A 6,346-nucleotide genomic window follows, 5' to 3' on the forward strand; every position below is an offset into this window, starting at 1 on the left:
TAATGGGCTTCTTAGAATAATGGGTGATCTCAGGGCTGGGACAGGGACAGTATAAGATGGGACTGCAACAAAATTGGGATGCCAGAAAGTTAAGAAATACTTTAAAAAAGTGATGGGAACATGTTGAAAGGATTCAGAAGCCAATTAGGAAGGGCTCCCACTGCCCAGATCTGGTCAATTCGAGCAACCAAGTAAATAATGACAGTACTGGATTATAATTTATAGGATAAAATGTGTACCTGTGAGTTCATACTGACCTAAATAACTGAATAAGGAAATTAAATGATAGCTTCTACAGTAGAATTTGAAGTCATTGTTATGGACTACCTGTTAAAAATTTACATGTTGAAACTCCAACAACCAGGGGCATGGTATCAGGAAGGTATTTAGGTTTACATGAGGTCAGTAATTAGTGTCTTTATAAGAAGAGAAAGAAACTATAGGTGTCTTTCTCTGATTATATCCTCCGTGGGGGTGGGTGGTGGGGGTAACAGAGTAGAACTGTTGCAGGCAACAATCATCAGTAGATGCTAATACCAGGGTGAGCTAGGAGAAACGGGATGTCTTCATGTTCTCAAAGTATCTTCCTAAAGAGACTCAGTAATTTCAAACAAAAAAATAATGTTAGAGTGGAGAAACCTGGTAGATGTCACTTTAAGTTAGTATCACCTTGTCACCAGTAATGAGACATGTAGACGTCATGTGTTGGCCCAAGAAGGGATGACAGAGCTTCTGAGGTCTTCTTTGCCAGAAATGTACAACATAAATTTAACCATGAGGAAACACCAGGCAGACCCAAGTTGAAGCACCGTCTACAAAATAGCCGGCTAATGTTCTATAAAGTCAGGAAAGGCCAGACCATCAAAGAAAGACTAAGGAATTGTCACAACTGGAGAAGGAATGACAGCTACGTATGATGTGGGATTCTGGATTGTATCATTGGCCAGAAAAAGGACATTGGCAAAACTTAAATAAACCTAGAGTCGTTCATGGTATTTTTTATCAATGTTAGTTTCCCAATTTTGATGATTGTTCTATGGTTATGTAAGATGTTGACATTTGGGGAGGTTGGGTGGAGGGTACACAGGAAGTTGTGCTATGTGAATCATTTTTAAAATATGAGATTTTTATTTTTTAAAAAGGAAAAGTTAAAAAATAAGCTACATAAAAGCAAATTTGAAAAGCACCAGATAGTATGAAGAAGAAACTATCCATAATTGTGTTGCTCAGAGAAAACTTGCTGCAATCATTTTGGTATATTTTAGTTGGATCTTGATTATATATATTTGCCTCCTGTCCACTATAGCATAAGCACTCCATCCCCCGGTCTTTGAAAACTTGTACATGCATATTTAATTTATATAATACTTTTCATCAAATAAATATAATTAATGATATAAATACTTTTAAAGATTTTTTTTCTAGAAATGACATAATTTGATAAAGTATTTTTTAATTTTTAAATTCGTTTTAATTATACATGACAGTAGAATGCACTTTGATACATTATATATAAATGGAGTATAAATTCTCATTCTTCTGGTTATACATGATGTAGAATCCCACCGGTTGTATAATTATATATGTATATAGGGTAATAATGTTTGATTCATTCTACTATCCTTCCTACCCCCATACCCCCTCCCCTCCCTTCACTCCCCTCTACCTAAGCTAAAGTTACTTCCTTGCCTCCCATTTATTGTGAATTAGCATCCACATATCAGAGAAAATTTTGGCCTTTGTTTTTTTTTGGGGATTGGCTTATTCCTTCTCCAGCTCCATCCATTTACTGTCAAAGTCCATGATTTTATTCTTCTTTAAATCTGAGTAATATTCCAACATATATATACATATAGAAACCCCTGACACAACCCTGAGGGCACCTTGAAGCTGGACTTCTAGCCTCTCAGACCACGAGAAGGTACGTTTGTATTGTGAGCCACTCAGCCCCATGCACTGTGGGCACCTGAGCCAACGGATGCTCCTGACCTGGTTGACTGTCAAGCTGAAGCCTCTGGAGTTCAAGGCCCCCCAAAGGCCTGCTCCACTCCTTCAGTGTCACCACCTGCTACTCCCCTGGGGACACCCTGCCCTTAGTGGTGGTTCCCTACCTACTGCGAGTGGTCCTGCCTCTGGGCCTTTGGACATGTGGTTCTCTCTCGGTTTCCACCCTTCACCCTCCTGTCCATCATGCCCCACCTCCATGAAGTCATCTCAGACTCTCTGCTCCACTCCTACTCCAATTTCTGCCCTAACATACAGACACACTTGCTGGGGCTGTGTTGTGTGGTCTGCTAATTATAGTGTGTGTTACTCTTGTCTTCACAACTCACAGTTCTGAGACACATTCTGAGAAATGTGTCGTTGGGTGGCTTTCTTTGTCATAGAGTATCCTTACACAAGCCTACATGGCAGGCAGGTGGGGCATGTTTGCAGGAAGTAGGTCTCTGAGGGCGTGCCTAGTGCTCTTAGAGCCAAGATGATCAGACATGAGATAAAATCAAGGACAAGGGAAATAATACAGTCAAGAAAATCAGCACACACGAGATGTATGGAGCCCCTGCCGCATCACACAGCATTCTGTTCTATAGTAAACTTTTTTATTTTTGGTACTGGGGATTGAACCCAGGGCACTCAACCACTGAGCCACATCCCCAGCCCTATTTTGCATTTTAATCAGAGACAGGATCTCACTGAGTTGCTTAGCACCTCGTTACTGTTGCTGAAGCTGGCTTTGAACTCTTGATCCTCCTGCCTCAGCCTCCCAAGGCACTGGGATTACAGTTGTGTGCCACCACGCCCAACTAGAGTAAACTTTTTTTTTTTTCTTTTAATAAGTAGTGGTACACTCTAAAGTGATGACAAAAGCCTAGGACAGTAAACACATAAACCAGTAACAGTCCCCCATTTTCATTATCAAGTACTATGTACTCTGTGTCATTGTGTGTGCCGTACTTTCTTGTGACTGGCCGCGCAGTAGGTTTGTTCAGCATCATCATAAACACTTGAGTGATGTGTGCTGCTTGGCCTCCTGTGGCTGGAGTGTCACCAGGCCATGGGAATTCTTCAACTCCATTATCATCTTATGGGCCCTCTGCAGTACGGAGGGTCCATCATTGACCAAAAGGTCATTGTCAGGTGCACCGCTTAATAACTTTGAATAACTGACTGCCTTATGGGAAGGAGGGAGGAAGGTGGGGGCATGGGATTTCTGGAAGTTCTGCTACAGATGCCAAAGGCAGCAGATGTGACACCCTGGCCCACCCCTTGCTCTTGCAGACAGGGTTCATTGGTGATGGCAGAGAGAGCCTTCTCATCCCTCTGAACCCAGAGCTTCCTGTGGCCATTTCATTTGGTCCAGGCTGGCTCAGGAGATGAAAGGCTACTTACTCTCTGTCTTCTGCTTCGTGTCAGGCATTTTCACTGACTCATACTTCCGTTTTGCATAGAGGGAAGTCAGCTTCGGGTGGATGTGATTGTCCAGGGATGTGTGTCATGCACCTGAGCAGTGGCTGCAGGGTCTTCACTTGGGCCTTTCTGAGCAAGCCCTGCTGTACACCTCATGGGCAGGGCTGAATATCAAAACACTTTGGTTGAACTGCCCTGGCCCCTAATACTCCCAGTGTCCAGCAACGTGTGGCCGGTGAGAAGCCCCCCAAGTCCTGCATGGTGTTTCCTGATGAGTCCTGCCTGGTCCTCTGGCCCCACATTTACTTGAACTGCTGCCTCTACTTTGATGGCTTCCTTGTCCCAGTCACTGCCTGTGCATGTTCTATCCACCAGCCAAGGCCCATCTGGGATCCCATTTACTTTGGGAAACCAATCCTGACTGCCCTCCCTGCTCTCCACCCCCGTACCTGTGGATGGGACTCCGTTCTCTTAATGCAATATTCTTAGCCTCTGCCTGACCCGACCCATTTCATTCCATGTGAATTAGGGATTTGTTTGCTTGTCTCTCCCACTAGACCAGAAGCCACAAGAGGTTAGGGCCCATGACTGCTTCTGCTTTGATCCCTCCACAGTATGTAGTTTAGGATCTTAAAGATACATCTGTTCAACAAATGCTCGTGTGCATGGAAATTGCCACACAGAGCTGGATTAAAATTCTGGCTCTGCCTCCTGCCAGCTGTGTGACTCCTGAGGCGAATGACTTGCTTTTTCTATTCCTTTGGAACATGAAACTAATAATGGTGCCGACGCCCTAGCCTCTTAGTGTTGCTATGAGGATTGAACAAGCCAAGGCACTTCCAGGGCTCAGGGCTCTGCTTGGCATACAGTAACAATAGATGAGCTAGCATTATTATTACTGTTACTATTGTTATTCACTCACTATCTCAAAGAAAGCTTTGCCCTTGAGATCTTATATTTCCACATTCAATATTTTCCTTCAATTCTCTTAGGTAGTATTGGTAACAAGTTTCCAATTTTGGTTTTCGATTTGGGTTGAATTCCCAATCTGCTGCCTTGTATATAGTAAGTAGGTGCTCAGTAAATACAAATAAATACATGTGAGATAAATGATACTTCACGTTTTCAATCAGAACCCCAAATAGATATTTTTACAAATGCCAAAATGTGTGTCTATATCCAACTACTGTAACATGAAGTCAATAACCATCATAATCTCTACTAGATGCTAGATATTGTTAAAACTTTAGCATCCTTTTAAAAAAGTCTGAATTCTTACAACTACTGTGTTTTGCAGAGAAGGGAACTGAGGCAGAGAGGCTCAGCACCTATCTGGGGGAGTTGACTGGAGTATTAACCTACACCATCCAACTCGGACCTGCTCTCTTCATTCCCAATTCCTCAATAGAACTTAAAAAGTATTCTGCACCTGAGAATGATGTTGAATGACGGCCAGGGTGATGCTGGTGCCTGATTCCTGACTCTTCCCTCTCCCCGTCCCTCCTGTCTCCTGGTATTAAAGGTTTCTTCACCCCCCACCACAGATACAGAACGTTAAGTGTGCCTAGGAACACTTGTGCACACTTGTGCACACATACCCCACTTTATTTCCAAAATGAGAAAATGGAACAGAACATCAGGAAAGGAGGCTTCCCTGCGTGGTCATGGTAACCACCTGGACTGCTCTGACAGGGCGTGGTGGTGTGGACCCCACTCTTCCCTGGGAGCCTGGATGTTCCTGCCTTGGTATGTGCCCAGAATTGCGGCCTCCACTAGGGTCCTTCAGTATGGCTCTAAGGACTGCAGTGTCAGCAAGACAGGGCTTGGTACCTGCTCCCTCCCATTTGCCTGGTTCCCCTCTGTCAGCTCTGACCACCCCCAAACCTCTAGGGACCCCACTGAATGGACTTTCCTGCTTTGTGCAGGATTCTGTAGCCTCCTCACCAGGGGCTGCAAGGCCCAGGATGCTCACCAGAGCCTGGAGGTACCTTCCTGATGCAGCTGCCTAGGAACACGTGTGCACACTTGTGCACACACACACACACACACATCACTGCTTGTGTATTAATAGCATAGAAATAAAATTTTGTTTTCATAAGGATATATAAACTCATTTTTTCCCCCAGGAAAAAAAAGCTTTGTCTTTATATATTTTCTCCAAGTATACCAAAGAAATAGGCAGCCCTTGTTCTTTCAGAAACTCATTCCACATGGTCTGGGTGGAGTGACTCCTACCCCCACCCCCATGGGCTGCTGGGTGGGAACAGAACTCAGGTCTTACCAATTGCTGTATTCCTCTGGCCACAGGGATTGGGAAAGAGGTGGTTGCATGAGCTGACATGGGCTTATCAGTCTTCTCTGAGATTTCTTCTCCTAGTAGCTAGGGAGAGGGGCCCTTTTGGGGCGAATCTGCTGGCAACTATTCCTAACCCTAGAGAAATCTTGTATGAGAAATGGCAATAGAGGTAGAGCCCTGGTGATGTTAATTGAGCTCCTGGATCCTGCTATGCCCAAAGTCTGTTTATTGTTGCACTCTGGGGCTATATAACCTCAGAACCCCAACTTTTGTTTTAGTTGAGATCAGCTAGGATTCTGTCATTGTTTTTGAAAAGTGCTTACCTAGGAACCAACATTCTGGAAATTTCTAGCATGTACCAGGCACTGTGCTATATAATTTAGATCCATTATTTATTTTAATTTTTTGTTTAAGGACCTTGCTTGGTATTCATGATGACTTCAGTTGTGCAAACTGGAAATGGAGGTTCAGACAGTAAGCAATTTTCTCTTGAGTATATAACAAGTGGCGGAGCAGAAATCCTGGGCTTTCCACTCTGAACCCCTGCAATGCTTACCAGCTTTGCTCTTCACTGGTGTTTGTGTTTATACCAGTTAGTGTTGCTTCACTGTTTTATGATTAAACCATCTAAATAGTGAGATC

The sequence above is a fragment of the Marmota marmota genome, unplaced genomic scaffold, assembly GCF_001458135.2.
Source record: "Marmota marmota marmota unplaced genomic scaffold, marMar, whole genome shotgun sequence".
Taxonomy (NCBI): domain Eukaryota; kingdom Metazoa; phylum Chordata; class Mammalia; order Rodentia; family Sciuridae; genus Marmota; species Marmota marmota.